Source organism: Lathamus discolor, chromosome 8 (genome assembly GCF_037157495.1).
Source record: "Lathamus discolor isolate bLatDis1 chromosome 8, bLatDis1.hap1, whole genome shotgun sequence".
Taxonomy (NCBI): Eukaryota; Metazoa; Chordata; class Aves; order Psittaciformes; family Psittacidae; genus Lathamus; species Lathamus discolor.
In genome coordinates, this window is record NC_088891.1 from 18,144,270 (window position 1) to 18,160,425 (window position 16,156).

General features: G+C 38.4%; 1 protein-coding gene across 1 annotated transcript in view; it reads left to right on the top strand.

Annotated features, from left to right (window-relative positions):
- TLN2 (talin 2) overlaps positions 1-16,156 on the top strand; it is a 122,075-nt gene that overhangs the window by 15,282 nt on the left and 90,637 nt on the right. The window contains exon 2 of the mRNA XM_065688114.1: positions 2,025-2,106. The gene's annotated coding sequence lies outside the window, so the exon portion shown is untranslated. The remainder of the gene's footprint in view (positions 1-2,024; positions 2,107-16,156) is intronic.

Here is a 16,156-nt window from a genome sequence, read left to right on the forward strand (position 1 = left end):
GTTTTTCAGACATTTATTTTTGATACAAGCCTGGTAAGTGTCAGCCTCAACTGATGAAAGCTCTGAGTAGAGGTGAAGATGCTTCCTGCTCCAGCAGTACTTGGTGTTCTCAGAATTTGGGGATTCGAAACGGTTTCTGGTGTGGTTGTTAGCAAAGGACTGAAAAGGAAGAAAGGTATCAATGTCGCAAGTGAATACTTCACAATAGCAAATTGTGAATACTTCACAATTGTATCAATTCAGTTTGAGTTGTGAATTCAAATACTTCACAATTGCACCTGAAACAAATCTCAAAAAGTTAAAACATGTGCAAGTATGAAGCAGTGAGTAGTGGCTTGCAGAAAATAAGGTAGCTGATGAATTTATGGGCTGTACTGAACAGGATTTTGGCATGTTACTGTAATACATATACTTGCATGATGGATAAATCCCTTACACACTGGTATGGCTGCCCAAGGGCATACATTAGATATGCTGACATTCTGTACACTGAATTTGCTTTTATCCTGACCTTAGATTTTAGCAGAAAATCCACAAGGTGCAGGCTGGCGGCACGCCTTTTCATTAAATTTAATTGTACATTCTTTATGCATTACTGGAGACTTGGGAGGTGTTGAAAAGTTTAATGAGTGTTGATTAAGGGTCTAAATTTCAAAGTAACTACCTACTACAATGCTGATTTTAATGGATCCATTAGATGCTAAAATGATTGTCCTAATGCAAACTGTGTTTACTCTAGGCTGCAGTAAATCTGTTAACCTGCAGTTAATAGTTGTGTTGGCAGAGAGCTGGTATTGGTTGGAAGCCCATTGAAATGGGAAAAAAAGCTTTTCCGACCAACAAGAAATAACATCCTATGATGAACTGATTCTATTGGAAATGTTTTTGCCAACTTTGGTTGGTTAAAAAGTGCAGGAATTCTATTGTTGCTGTAGGCTTTTCTCCAGAGGCATTCCCTCCTATGTAGTCTTGTACTTGTGTAAGTTTATTCTTTAACTTCCTGGTCTTCTAGATTGTTACAAAAACTAGTTTCAAATTTGGATGGCTTTTGGGGATGAGAACTTGATCTGTATTTTATGATTGCAGTAAGAGTGTGCTCCAAGAGATCCAAAAGTGGGATAAAAGCCTTCCATAACTAGTCTGCACACACAGAACATACACAGGCCTTAGCTAACAGCAGGATCTTGGCCATCTTTTATTTCTCCAAACATATTAATGTGCCAGAAAAAAGCGATCAGTCTTGTAACTTTGAAATACTTGACAGAAAGGTGGTGTTTATTTCACAGCACTGTGGGGGCTGGGGGAGGAATTGAGAAATTGCAGTCTTTTCAGTGTTCAAACTGATTTTCCCATCCTCACGAGCTGAGTATTAAACCTGTATCCTATACTAGCTTTTGTTTAAATTAAAGCCTAAGAAATGGTCCCAAGAATCCTATGGAAAACAAGAAAACCAGGTGTAAAATACAGAGCCTAAACCCACCCAACCAACAAGTCCACCTCCTCAAAACAACCAAAACCTTGAAATGAAGTTTCTGTCATCTTTTAAAAACAAACTGTTGATTCCATTTTTACTTTTCTGCAATCATACTCTCAGCAGGGGGTTCACTGTGAAGGGAAACTGCCTGGAGAGGCTTGTGGGTCACCATTTTCTACCATGCAGAGACTGTAACTGTAGAAAAGCACAGTTAATTTCAAAATAGAGACCTTTGAGAGGTCAATGTGATTGTTTAATTTATATTAATACCTGGATTTGTGCTGCAAGTGGTTTGTTCTTGACTAGACCTGTATAAAAGTCTTGTTCATTTATTATAAGCTTTTAACTGTGAGTAATTTGGAAGCCTGGATTGAATTTTTTCTTGAACTTAAACCTGTTCTTTTTGGCAATGCAAATGCTGACTCCCAAAGAGAAAATCGAACTTACTGCTTTCTGAATTGCTTCCTTTCCAGTGTGTTAATAGAAGGTACTTTTAAACTAGGAATTAATGGACTGCAAGAAAGTAATCTGTTTGTATCTTGCATTACAGACCCTGTTACTGGAAGCGTTCCACATGGTCAAGCAGTACTTTCAGACAAGCTTAATTCCTATTAATGAAGTTTAATTTTGAGGTAAGGATTTGTTTGATTTTATTTGTTACACATATAATGACACAAAACCTCCTACAGTAATTAAAAACTTCTGTCTGCTGCCTGCATAGATTAGTGTAGTATTTTCTTTAGAGCATGCCTAAAATGTATACACTGGGGCTGTGTGAGAGGAGAAATCAAGCTGAAAAATACATGTGATGCATGAATATTGAAGCTCCAAGTAAACATTGCAATTAACAGCCAGGAGATTAACCTGGCCATTACAGCTATTGACTATTTTTAAATGGTTTCCAGGGAGACTGGAGAATATGATCCCATAATAAATGAGTTCTTTAAGCCTCAGGAAAAAGGGCCATGCCTTTCATTGGTATGAGAACAAATAGCTGAGAAGATGACTTAGCTTTGTTTCATCTTAATACATGTAGGAGAGATGGCAAAAACAACAAGGAAAAATCATTACTGGAAAAACTTCACAAATACATTACCATTTCTATACCACAGTGCTTTGAGAAGAGAATACCTCAAAGTGGCAAGACTTTGGGCAAAATGGTGGTAAATCTTGCTCCACATTCTTAATTTGTTTAAGTTATTTTGACCTTGTACACATTACTGTTCTAAATGTGTCTCTGGCTTTGACTGCCCATCTGGAAATGGTGCTTGTAATACTAAAAGGTCACTAATGGAATTTTGTCCTGCGATTCTCTGTGCTTGAAAAATGTCTTTAGTGAACTTTCAGAGCATCCTGCAATTAAAGCAGCATGTCAGTTTATATCAGATATGTCTAAGGACAAGGTTAAATGAAATAAAATCACTAAAAAGTAGTTATTTAGGATACACATTTCATAACCGGTGCAAATCTTGAGAAGGTTAGATGGTTAGCAACACTGTTTTGTTCTTGTTGTTAAACAGTTAGAGCTAAATATTTATAGAGCATTCTTATAATCAAGCCTCTCAGGAAGAACCTTGTAAGTATTGTATTTTAAGATTTCACACTGCATTAAGTCCTCTTTTGCAATGTCTTTGTTTTCCTCATCTCACTGATGCTGCTCTCAGATCACTGTTATCATTTGTGGTATCAAATAGCTTGGCTAAAGGTCTTCGTTAGCTTTTGATTTTGGAGATTTTATAAGAAGTATCATCTCTTTATGTAGATAGACTGATTCAGTAATATGGCTGTTCAACTGATTGAACTGGATTGGTGACAACAACTAATCAAAGGAAACAGGTGCTTCTGGGAATATTCCTGGTTTCTTAACTGTGAAAGGATAATTTCCCCAGGAAACATTTAGAATTTATTCATGCTGGCCTGATGCAGGAATGACTCACAAAGTCCACAATGATTTCTCTCCTTTCTGTCAGCAGCATGTTAGTGCTGCTAGCTGTTGTATAGGTAAGTGGATGGTTGGAGAATTAAACTTGTACTCAAGAAGAGGTCACTCCAGTGACCTCTTCATGTGGCATCTTGTTAACTGATGGAACAATAGCCTGTAGTAGCAGAAAGTAACCATAGTCACTAGTGGAATCAGTGCCAGTGAAGAATATGGATAGTAAGGAATGCTTCGAGCCCTTTTCATGCATACGCTGGGAGGAAAACAAAAGCTAGAATTTCTGAAAATTCTTTCAGTTGGTTTTAAATGTTATGTGACTGTCTTTGCAGAGGTCCCACTCATTAGAAGACTTTCTAAGAGTTAATGGCACGTGTTTACTTTGAATTTACTAAGACAGATTAGCCAAGGAAGCTGGCTTTTGCCTGGTTGTCATGATTCGGTGTTTTTTCTGCATCAGATATTAAGACATGAGAAACTTCATGTTAAAGAAAACTTGCCCTTCTACAACTTGGATAGGGGGGCTTGCTTGTCAATATAGAATGAATCTGAAAATCTACCTGGAATGTTATTCTGGAGTACATTAGTTAGCAGTTCTCTGAGAAGAACACTGGTCTTTACAAGGAATAGGTGGGGAAGCAGAGTGTCTTAGGGGGAAGATGATCTAGGCAAATCAATGGCAGCATCCAAGTCTTCTTCCCTGAATGGTGTCCTAAACCCTGAACAGGGAGTTTCTTTCAGGTTTTGTTAATAGTTTTACTTAAACTTTGAAGTTGCACTTAAAGCAACTGTTTTAGTATCCTTTCCACAAGAAACAGCACTGCGGTGAATAGTTGGGACACAGCACATGGTAAGCAACTAGGAAACTGCAATAAGACTGAGATTCCTGCCAAAGCTGGATAGATTCCTGGTTTTAATAGCTGTCTGCTTGGTGATTTTTCCATATTAAATTTCAGCACTTTGGTGCTTTCTTCACCCTCATTTTGAATGAAGTGTAAGTTTTATACCATGAAAAGAGGATGTAAGTAGAACGTGGAACTGTGAAAAAATCTATTTGATGTTTAATACAAAATATGGAGTGCATTGGGCAATAGTGGTGTGGGGTCAGGTTGTAGTAGGCTGGGAAAGCTTTACACAAGCAAATATTTCACTCGTTGTCTTGCCTAGTTGTTGCAGAAAGTACATCTAAGAGGGAAACTATTTGAGTTGCACAAGCAAATAAAATATAACAGAATAAAAGGACTCTTCCCTATAAGGGAACATTTCTGTAAGAGTGATGTGGAAGGTTGAAAAAGGTCAGTTAAACTCATGTTTATGGATAAGAATTCTGGTGTAGGTTAAAGTTGTGTAGCACTGGGTGAATGCTGTACATCATTTAGGTACATAATAAAAGATTTAGCACAATGCTTAATTCTAAATATGCTTAGACAAATAACTTGTAAAACGCAGTGATTCATGGTGTTCTGTTAACTGTGTTCAAGTCCTGCCCTGCCCCTCCAAAATCAAACAGTGGAATAATGCCACTACTACCAGCTATTATACTTAAGTTCTATTTCAAACTTTTCCATTGAGTATTTTGTCTGTACCCTTCTGCTGCTAGTCCATGGATAGAATTACTTCAGATTTTTGAGATATTGCATTATTAATCAGTCTGTAAACATATAGTTCAGTATGAGCAACTGAATGAGCATTCTGTTGTAACTGGAGATGATGAACGATGCTGAGGTTGCAGTAACTGTAAGGAAGATATATTTTAAATGCTCAGTGCATGTTGTTGAGGTCTTAAATTTATAGCTAAAGCAGTCAGCCATTAAATCAGTGATAATAGTGGAGGGAGGAAGAGAAGGAGGAGGTCTTTGACCTTGAGTGTGCTCATTGCACTGGACAATGTATTAGGGAATTGTGAATTCCCTTCAGTCCCTTTTCAACTTTCTCAATGGCATGCAATGCTGAAAAGCCTTGATGATTTTTAGGGATGTATGTGTACACATGCTTGTGTCATACATGCACATGCAAATATGCTGTATTTATGTAACATTAGTGTGTTTGTATGCTGCACAAACCTAAACACATAAATAGTATAGCAAAGCCAAGTGGTACTTCTAAAATTGAGACTTGGTATGTTATTAAACATGTTATTTACAGTGTCAGTCACTTTGGCACCTTTCTGCTAACATGTATGTTTTTTAAAAATAGGCTGAGTTCTTTGATAGCTTGATTATGACTATGCTATGTGTTTCTACAGTTGTAGTTTATTTGTTACCTTTCAGGTGGTAACAGGTACCAAAATAGTTTAAAGTTCTGTATTAAGTATTGGTATAATGTCTTGTTCGTTTAGATTGTCCTTTGTTGTTGCTACAGAAATAGCACGCTTTGCGCTGTGTGCTGAAGAGGATAACCTTGATGAGATCAGATGAAGATGGATATGGATTTCTATTTAGAAGTACACCTCTCCTTGTGTTTTTACTGTATAAAGTTAGGGGGATGACATTATAACGTATTCCAGTTTTAAATAAGGTTTATAACTGTCGAATTTTCACAAGGTTAATAGAAGCTTAGATTTAGGGATTCTGTCGAGTTTATTGTTCGTTTATGCCAGGAATTGTTTTCAAAGCTCACATAAACACTTAAACAAAAATAAACAGAGAATTTAATGTATGACATCAGGACCTTTGTGAACAGTCTTCTGTTTCTCAGAAGTGCTGGTTCCAGACACAGCCTGTTTGCTAGGGGGCAAGTTGAGCCTACCTCTCATGGCAAACAGAATTCCATGATTCTGTAGCTACTTTGAGCTGGAGAGAATTTTCACAGTGATGGAAAGAATGAATCTCCCTGTACAGCTGTCCCTTGTGTTGATATTTATCCAAGTCTTGTTTTATTTTCTGTCTTATCTTTCTTGGATTTGTTTCTGGAAGTGCCTGAAACTCACTGTGGAAGTCGGCAGTAAAAATGGAAGTTTTGGCACAGGAGTGAGAGCTGGGAACATCCTAGCAAGTACATGAAAATAAATCAATTTGGCAGTGTGATTCTTGTCTGCAGAAATGAATGTTGAGCTCTCCTCTGAAGCCCGGAAATGAGAGACATAAGTTGTAATATACTGGGGAGAAAAAGAGATGTTGAGCAGTTGGGTTTGGGTCTTTTCAATAAGTTACTATTAAGTCATTTTGTTGAGATTTTTTTCCCTTTAAGGATATGGTCTGGGCAAGAAGTATTTTCAGACTATATATTTAGAGCCATTGGTGAATCTGTGAAATTTCCAATTGGGAAATCTTGTTGCCCTACTTATTCTAGCCTTCCTTACCTTTTTTTAATGGAAAATCTCTTTGCAGGTAGAAACCCTACAGGGAGAATAAGGCAATGTCTGTTCCTGATTTAGCTCAGTTGCTTGAATCGCAGAACCACTTCAAATGCTTGTTTTAGGATACTCCTTTTGATTCTCACCTGAAGAGCCATTAATTTAGTCGTGGAGAGGGCTGCTTGGTGAGTATCTCCTAGGTAGCCAAAGTGATAACTGTCAAAGGCTGATCCCAAAAGAGCCCCTAGCTGGAACCTATGTCATGTCTTTAGGTAGGCATAGTACCTGTAGTTCTAAACTGCGTCTCAGGTTGATTTCCCTTTTGCTGCTTGCTGTAATCAACATGAGCATTGACAATGACAGGTTATTTTTTTTCCTACCTGCACTTGAAAAATAATCTCTCCTTTTTTTATTGCCCTTTTGTCTTTTTGTGTACATGGCAAAGGGTGGTGGTATGTTCTTCCATATGTAGCACATATCTAGTATATTCCTGCTCTGTGCAAGTAATGTATTTTAGGACGCTTACAAGAGTCAATAGCTACAAGATGCAAGAATCATCCAATCTTTCAGGTACAGCTTGAAAAAGGCTTTGCTAAGAAAAATAATGAAATATCTGAATTCAGGCTTAACCAGTTGAAGTCTGTCAAGCTGGGTTGAGCTTTTCAGTAAAACACTGCCAGAGTGTCTTTCTGAGCACATTTGATGTAGGAGGAGGTTTGACTTTAGATTAGCACGCAGTTGGCAGTGTGCTAGCCTAAGTGTAATCTAATTGACATGTGATGTTTGTGCACTGTTACACTCTGATAAAAGTTCAGTGTTTCGTGAGCTCTTCCTTTGTTGTAGGAGTAGCAGCTGCTTTGGAGTTCAGTCCTGGTCTTTTCATAGATTTAGGTTTTTCTCAAGCTTAAGCCTGTTCAGAAATTTTCATAAGGTGTACACCAACTTGTAATTTCCTTCCTTATCCAGTAGTTGTGAGATTTTTACCTTGGGGGTATGGAGTGCTCTTAAAGCTGGAGTGAGATGAATGCTGTGGTGCTTGCTTGAAACATTCACTCTAATGTATCATGCTCTGTGTTCACGGTTTGTGGCTGTCACTGAGATGTTGATTTGACAGGGGCAAGTGAACTGTCCTTGCTCAGCTTTTCTGTTCTCATTAGTGTCAGTGATTCTGGTAGTACCTGAGCCTTCTGCAGCCTGTTGGTATAGGGCTTGTTTTTTCCCTCTCTATGTGTTTTCCTCAGAGTTCTTTTGACAAGCTTTTCCCTGTTTCTTCTGCTGTGTTTAGATTTGAAATATTAAGAATGCATCATTTTGAGTTGTAGACTTTGTGTGAATTGTTGCCTATACTTCCCCAGCATTTGCCAGGGTATGATGATATTATCACAGTTCTATGCGATCACCTATCTAGTGAGGGATGTCTATGGAATTAGTATTGCTGTCTTTGCTGCCATACAAATATTTTGTTGATTTTTACTGTAATCCTTATCTCCATGAAAATTGATGAAGAATGATGATTTATGCAGATACTGTGTTAATCTCATCTTGATTCCAGATTGTGATTCCTTGTTAGCAAAAACTGTCTGGATGTTACTACAGTAGATGGGATTGAGACCAGAATATTTACATACAGGTAGAAACATAACTGAATTAATTATAATTTAGATTATCTAATCACTTCAGAGAAGGGATTAGCTTTGAGTTTTCAAGAAGTACTATTAGACAAAAAGTGTGCCAAAGTATTCAGTGTAGTAAACAACAGGATGCTGATAAAAAACCCTATTTGTCTTGATATGGATTTCCTTTATTTCCTCTTATTTCTTTTTGTACTTATATTCTTGAAACCTGATTTAGACTGGTTGCTGTGGGTGAATGAGAGTCATAGCTCAGCTTTTGAAAAACACTTGACATACCACAGGTATTCTAATTGACCTTAAGCAAAGTATGCGGTGACGTGGCTTCTGACATCCTACACTTTGTGTCAAGAATGAGGTCAGCAACCTGTGGGCTAATTCCAATGGGCACAGCTAAGTAAAGCAAATGTTGGAGAAATGCCATTTATGAATTTTTCTGATGAACTTGCTTGACCATTTGATCCCAGACAACCTGCCTTTCATTGAACTTCCAACAAGCAATATTGAAAGGCGCAGAGAGGAATCTCATGTAATAGCTTATGTTGTTCACTTGATGTCTTCTGAAGCTTAGTTTTGCAAGCATCTCTTTGGCCACTCCTTTCCAGTGAATTGTCATGTACCTTTTTTACCAAAGACTCCATGCTATGACTTCTGTCTGAGGCCCCTTCAATAACATCTTGTGCAGAAAAAAGTTGCATTGGGTTGATTCAGGGATCACCATTCTTGTCCAATTGTTTTTGCAGGTAGCAATTCATGTTAAATTTCAGCAATGGTAACACTGTGTAAATGACACCAAAAGCATGGCTCCAAGTCTGAGAAGTATCTGTGGGAAGCACTTAGTGGCTCTTTTTCATTTTGACTCCAGGCCCATAACCATATGTTCTGTGGTTCACATTAGGAATCCAACAGGGTATTATTTTGCTTGCAACAAATTCTGTTTAAAGTACTGCTGCCAGCCTGGTTTTGAGGTTGATGTTGACCCTCTTGCAGTTTTTTACCTTCAGGCTTTTTTTGTCTTACCCTAATTTGGGCTTAGTGTCACCTGGGTGATTTTACTTATGTTTTCCGTTGTTCTGTGCTTCATTTTGTTTCAAGGAGAGATGTCAGTGGTGGCAGCAGAGTTCTGGTTATACAACGAGTTGAAGTCTAAAATGTCTGATACTCGTTGGAAAAACGGCAATAATGCTTGATGTTATATATGGCAATGATACTGATGTTAGTCACACAGAAAAAAATAACTTCATAAAATGTTATATGTACAGGTCAGAGAATCAAATACCTGACGCATTAGAAACATTAGTAATTTAATACTTTCATAGTTGAGTGTACCATATGGCACCTTATATGCTTTCTAATACTGTCTGATTCTTCATTATAATTTCATTTAGTCTTGTATTAGTGTGTTGTAGCTTCTTGAATGACCATATCATATTTACCTTGGAGATTTTGCCTTTACTGCACACAGTGTTTTAGTTTCTGTGTATTGGCTTCTCATAGTGTGCTATCAGCAGAATACGCTTTCCTTTACTTTTCAGCCAATGTTTATTATTGTAACTGTAATAATAATGTTATAATGTTTTAATTGATGTAATGTTTTACTATTATAAATACTGTATATGACCTCTGCAAAAGGCACATAATGACAGGAGTTAACAAGAACACAGAAGCATCAGTACCTGGTATTTATACAGACATAGTATATTATGGAAGTCAGTATTAGGTTGTGTGCTAAGCATTTGGGATGGGCAGAGTTTGTGCTGATAGGACAAGTTCTGGACTTACCCTGGTGGGATGGACAGAAAGCAAACTTTCAGTATCCCCTTAGCTGCCTTTTGATTTGATTTTGTTTGGTTTGGTTTTGTTTTTTTTTTTTTTTAATCACAGTCTTAGGACAAACGACACTGTGGAGATTAATATTTTCCATGACAATGATTAGTCCTGGCAAGGTCCTGAAGGAGCTTATACTGAAGGTTTAAATAAAAGTGGTTGCTCAAGCACTTGGATTTATATTGAACCATACAGCTCTAAAGTGCGCTTCATCTTTCTGTGTATGGGTGTTTTAAAATAGGATGAATTTTGGTGCATTCCATGTACTTGAACAGAGAAAATCTGAGTTAGCTTGCCTGAAGAGTAGCTATGATTTTCTGTCTGAGACCTGCTTTGCCATGCTTTGCTTAATATAAATGACAACCAGTCTCTAAGCTGTCAACCTGAAATTTCAGTAAACGACCGAGCACTTTACTAAGCATCCAGTTTCTGAATGGGCCTGCAAGAAATAATGGTTTTCCAAGTCAGGAATCCATCTGCCTTCATCCTCAGTTTGTGAAGATTCTGGACAAGCAGATGAGGTTCATTGTGCAGATCGTGGTTTGGTGGTCAGTTCTGTGGACTGTCAGTTCTGTGGACTACCAGTTCTGTGTAGTACTGCTACAGATTCTTCAGGGCTTGCTTAAATAGTGGAATGCTAACTTGCTAGACTACAGTTGCATTCGTTCAAATAACATTTTATAAAGGTTTATATTTTTTCTGCCTCACTTTCTATGGTAGTGAACTGTTTCAAATTATTGGATTAACTGATTATTGAGATAAACAGTTCAAAACCAGTTTCAGAGCCTGTTAATTCTACCATTTCAGATCAAATCTATGAGAGCTATTCTACATAAACCCTGTAACAGGACTGGCAAAAAGTAATTTTACTCAAGCTTTACTAATTTTCTTGTTCTGCGTAGCTAAGTTGTTTCTGAAGATTTGTCTACCCCGTCTAATTCTGGATGATAATGCTGATTAAAATTATCAATATGGATTTATTTCAGTGATTCCAGTAGCTTAGTGGATGCTGTTTTATTCAGTAGTTCAGCCTCAAATAGCAGTTTAGCTAACAAAGGAGGTGGTTTATAAAACTGGTAAGAAACTAGAGCAAGCCATTAATTGCCTTTATGTTCCCTAAGGCAGGTAATCGAATAGAGTATGTATAAAGTAACTATTAACTGCGCTTCTCCTTAAAGAAAAGGATCAGAAAATTCCAGGGCAGAGTGAGGTGATGGTCAGGAGAGTGGGAGATAAGCAAAAGAAGAATTCTTGTATGATTTGCTATTTCATATTATCTAGAACTTAGCAGTACTGTTTCTATACCTGAAGAAAAAGATTACTTGATTTTCTTTTGAATAAGCAGAGTATATTATCATGCAAAACTCATGATGTATTGTAAACTCTGCCTATGCATGTCACTTTAAAAACAAAATCAAGGAAATGCAGAGTCATCTTTAGAGCACAGCAGGTGAACCCAAGGGAGCGTATCCTAATGTGTCCTTTAATGACAAAATTAACAACTTTGAGTGGTTTATTACATCCTACTTTGGGGTGGTTGCCAGAAATGGCAGGCAGAGTTCAGAACTGTGAGTTGTGGCTTTGAATTAATTCTGTCAAGAAAAGCATTGAAGTTAGTGTGCTCCAAAGTTGAAAACCTAGGCATAAAAGCTTAAAAATTGTCCTTCAAAAGGTTACAGCATTTCAGCAGTTGAAAATAGCATGAATATGCAGAACTGTGCAAGCCTGCATTTAACAGCCCACTTGATAGTTCATCCTATTACTGCTGTGAGTGTGATTTAGAATCTGTGGGTGAAATGCTTTAAATACTCAAATCTTCTGCTTTGGAAAACCAGCTTTGTATCAGCTTAACTCTTCCAGAAAAGAAAAGAAAGAATTTTGATTCTTTGTTTATTCTTCTCAACCTATAATTAATTGATGTGCTCTTAAATGACTGGAAATCAGAAAATGTATGTGAAGCTGTGTAAGTATATATCCCAGTGTAAGCAACTGCAGCTCTTGTGATGGGTCTAGATTAACCTTGCAAGCAGCTCTCTTCAGTTTAATAAGGTAAAGCAGGCCCCTCAAAAAAAGCAAACAAACCCAAAACCAACATCACCACCAAACAACCCCCTCAAAACAAGCAACAAACCCCCCAATCAACCGATGCCCCCCCCAAACAAAAAACCCAAGCTCTACCAAAGAAAAAGGTTTTCTCTATCTCAGATACTGTTTTACTTATGCTCCTAGAATCTGTGAACATCTTTGTTGCCATCCTCCCACGTGCTCTCTTAAAAGGGCTCACCTCTACAATGGAAGTGCTTCACTTGGAGAGGAACCTAGCAAAAGAATGTTAGATTCACTTCTGAGTTCTACAGAAACTCATGTTTCCTGTTTTCAGCTTTTTCCTGCAGTGTTCTTGCAGAATAAGAACAAAAGCCTGGAAGGCCTCTTCAGAGTTCTGTCATTGACTGCAGTATTGGAGACTCCTGCTTCTGAGGCTAATGACTTCTATGCTACAAGTAGTCGCAGTCAAGCTCTTTGCTTCTGTTACCTAAAAGCTGTTCCAGCTCTTTTTGGAACAATGACATTCCTCTTGTAGTCCCTTGTAATTAATACTTCCTTCTGAAGATGCGTTCAAGCAAATTAGTTTGCAAATATGCTTTTTGCCTTAAAAAACAAGCTGCAGTTGAATTGTTAATAAGCTGACTGTCCTATAAACCGCTCCTAATTACACTCAGATATTTTGGTCTCTTGCATAACTGTGCTTGAGGGCACTTCCTTGCTGGGCTCTTAGCAAAATAGCTGCTGTTCTTGTACAACTATAATGTGTGAACTGAGAATGGCAAGATAAATGCTTACTGATGATTAAAGCCTGCTTTCACAGTAGCCATTGAAAGCTTGCCCTAGTTCACCTTCATGTTTTTTTCAAGGGGTTTGTTTCTAAGATTCAGTATTGCATGCTACAGATAAATTTTGTGCATTTTTCCTGAGCTTCTTGGAAGGTTTTAACTGTAAACTTGCTTAAGAGGTGTGTGGTGTGTGTGTACAGGCATTGAGGTGGGGTAGGGCTTTTCCTGGGGCAGAGGTCTTGTATTTTAATTGTCCAAGCACATTTTGAAACAGAATGAACAATGGCTTATTCTGTGCAGTGTGAGTTCCTTGTATTATAACTGAGGGAAGGAAGGATTATACTTTTTTTGCTTACTTGTTCAAGCTTCATGAAGTCTGACTAGCCACCCCAGACAGCATGTGGTGCATGAGGTTGTCAGGCCACTTTTGGTCTCCCCTAAGCTGGTATCTTTGCACTCATTGCCCATTTAGAACGTCAACTTGTAGTCTATTGGGTTACTGCTCTTGCCTTTCTCTTTGAGCTAATTAGGTGGAAATGTGGGGTGTCTTTCCTTTCTGACCACCATAAGAGGAGTACGTACTGCTCCCTTCTGAGCATACTGACAAGACACAACTTCCAGCCCAGTGTTTACAAGTGTGATATTTGCATGTGGGTGATCGTGATCCTCAAAGCACCTCTCTACAGTGTTCAATAAAATGGGAAAGTAGCTGACCAGTGGTGACATCTTCACTGGGTTGTCCATCAAGAAGTTGATGGATAAGGCCTTGCAACGATGTATGGACGGATGTGTTTCAGGCATAGAACCCACAGATGATCGTGCAGCTCCTATGCAGTGTTCTGGTGGCAAATCATCCTTGTGTTCTAAGAAAGCCTTATTAATAGCACCCCTTAAACACCTTTGAGACCATTGTGGTATAAATGACCTACAAAGTGACAGCAGTGGAGTACTAAAGAGAGGCCTATCTTCCTTGGAAAGAAGCAGTGTGACCTTTTATATAAGCACGTAAGATGCCAACAGCAGCAAAGACCAACTGGTCAAAGTGCCATTATGAGTTTGTTGTAAAATGTGTGTTATCATCCATGCCTGTGCGATCACCTGCCCACTTGCCTGCTTTTCACCAATGATGCTTTTATTTGCTTTGATGATTTTGGAAATACATGTACCTATCAGTAAAACTGGATTTGTATTTTGGAGTGTCCTTTGCTTGAGGAGTTTTTACCAGCCACCTTTAGTGGACTCACTAAACAATATTTGATATGCTGCAGTAGAATTAGACATTCAAACATTGTGAACAACAGAAAATGTAATGTGTCCTGTTTTGCTGGTGCCCTGTGCCAGTAGATAGGTGGTGGGAGGACTGAAGACAATAGAGAACTTCTGTCCCACTGGATTTTCTTACAAGGTTAATCGAGTATTAAAAATCTGTAGGCTTGCCTATACTAGCATGTACACATTCAGGCTTTTAGACTGTGACAGTCTCATGACCTAGATTTGTGTTTGCTCAAGCAAACTGCTCAAGCCTGAATGAATCAGTTAAGAAATATCTCCAGGGAGACAGACCTCTACTAAATCATGGCAGAGCTTTGCTTTTAACTATAGCACTGGCAGTGGCAACTCTCATTTAGCTGGGTGGGCGTAGTCCATATTTGACAGTGCCAGTGTTAGCTGATCCGCATTTGCCTAGTTTAGAAATGCAGATATTTTTGGTTTGTGTTTTACTTAGCACACTCCTTTTGCAACAGTGTGAAATGGAAGACAAAGAATTGTTCTTATCCTCATAGCACTTAACATTGATAATATTAAGCTGAGATTTTGCAATTTCTGGTTGCTTAGCGGTGTAGTTCAAAATATGCAGATAACGTCAAGGTCCCATCAGCTGTCAGACACCACAGACATTAGGATAGGAATGGTGTAAATCAAGCCAATATAAACTAAGGGTATGTGAATGATTAGGGAGGTCAGTGTTCACTAACAGGTCTCCCCTCTAAAACCCATTTTCTCCATGAATCTGGTTAAGCCATTCTTCTGCTGGTATGTTGTATGCTTTTAGCTTGATAATAGTTGTTTCCAGTCAGAATTATGTGATGCAAACTTCTGTCCATGTCATTATCTGGGGACACAGCCTTTTACCCTTAGTTATGTGTCTTTTGAGAGTCCTTGTAAAATGCTTGTCAAGACAACTCTGTTCTCCCTTGCCTTAGTCTATCTCTCTATACAGCAGCTGATGAGCTATTGTAACATCAGTGCCACCTTCCTAGTCTATCAGAGTTGGGCTGTCAGGTACAATTTAGTTTCTTGGGGAATTTATGTGGAATTTCTGTAATTGTCATTTTATTATGCTAGCTAATCTGAGCAAGATACTGTGGGACAGAGACATGATCTGTATGTTACCTGAGGCTCACATCCGTAGTACTGATTTGACCTGCAAACTTTTAAAGTAGAGCAGAATTGGATCCCTCACAGATTCATCACTCATATAATGAGCCTGGTGAAAATCATACAAACTTTCTAACTAGGGCAAGTCTGAACTTCATGTTGTATGATCAGTATGGGTCATTTCATGTACCACTGGTTTCGTTCCCTGTAGTTAACAGGTGCAATGTATGGTTTGCACTAGGAGCCCCGAGTAAAGAGAGCTTGTAACCATACAGCCTTTACTCATGCTTGCAATTGGGTTTCCCTTAACCCTGCTGCACCACTAGTCTGGCTTTACTGACATGTGGGGTTAATTTCCACCACTTTAACTGAAGTTCCAGAATCTGTTTTCTGGTTTTGTGTACTTACTGACTTTACAGTGTAGTTACTCCAATACCTGCAGCATATTGGTATTGCCTCAATTCAAATGCTAGCTAGGGTGGCTGTGCCTTGTGGTACAGAATGCTGTGCTTCTGCTGACCAGAGCATGGGGCCATGAATCACTCTTGAATGTTAATCTGGAGAGATTTCCTGCTGACTCTGCAGTCTCTCAATAGGAGACAGCCAAGCTATATAGAAGAAGGAAGCTGGAGAGTAAATCCATGCAGAAGATGTTCATTTCTTACTGTGGTAGGACAGAGTGTAGAAATTATCATTAGGAGGGATGAAGGCAGAGGTGCAGTAGGATATGAGGAAATTAGTACGTTACTCAGCTTTGGGAGTCCTGCTAGGTGTTGGATAGTT